The sequence below is a fragment of the Talpa occidentalis genome, unplaced genomic scaffold (assembly GCF_014898055.3).
Source record: "Talpa occidentalis isolate TD23 unplaced genomic scaffold, MPIMG_talOcc4v2.1 talOcc4.7, whole genome shotgun sequence".
Lineage (NCBI taxonomy): Eukaryota > Metazoa > Chordata > Mammalia > Eulipotyphla > Talpidae > Talpa > Talpa occidentalis.
Window position 1 is genome coordinate 116613644 of NW_023605083.1, and position 1059 is coordinate 116614702.

Below are 1059 nucleotides of genomic sequence, written 5' to 3' on the forward strand. Positions count from 1 at the left end.
GGGAGCTGTCAGGGGGCTAAGATTGATCGCCTCATCTCCTCTAGGTCCCTCTGACCCACTTATTTAAAAATCTTCCCCCAGATCGACTTTTCATTTTCTGCTTTGAGATCTAGTTTCCCACCAATTGCTTGGGGCCCTGAGTCTTGTGCCCCCTCCCTCCAGTAAATAACAACACTCCCTAAAATTCACACTAACTACATACCCCCCAAATTAAAAAAAAAAAAAAAAAGATTTTTCCCGTAGGGGCCAAAAATGGAATATTATCTAGGTGGTCATTATTCTTCTCATCTCCATGTGAGAGGAAGAATTCAGGGAATTCTTTCTTGCTAAGTTTTTTTTTTTTGTTGTTGTTGATGTTGTTTGTTTGTTTGTTTTTGTTTTTTAATAGCACAGTGGCACAAATGGGAAAGGAACTCTCTTTGTCCTGGGAGGGAAAAGCCCCTCCCACACTGGTCTGAGCTTTGAGAGTGCTCTGATACTGTGGTGATCTTGGTTCTGGTACCGGTCTCTGTATATAGATGTAGATAGAGGCTTGACGCTTAAGTGAATGCATGTGCATCTTAATCCCTGCCTGTTGGGGGGTGTCCAGGAGGAGGTGCAGATGCCTCCAGGTGAGGAAGGCAGGTGGACATAGGGCAAAGGCACTGCTGCAAACACTGGGGGGAGAAGGGAACTGACACCAGCAGTTATGGAGGCCAGAGGCCCAAAAAGGCCTCCTCACCATCTATCTCATGCCTGTGTCAGCTGTGTCAATTTCCCAAGATTTATCTGTTGCTTTTGGGGGACAGGATGGGGTTAGTGGTGCTGATGATTGTAAATCTCTTTTTTTCCTTATTGCACCTTAACATGAACATTTCCCCAAGAGTAGAAACCTCTTTCCACCACGTCTTCCTCCCACGTTGAGATCCACACTCAGCTTTCTTTCTTTCTTGGAGGGATATGGAAGAAAAGCATGCTACTGGCCAAAGAAGACATCAATTTACTCTATCAAAAATATTTGGAAAGGGGGAAGGTCTCTCTCTTCTTCAGCCTCTCTTGTTTCCTAGGTTTGCAGCATCT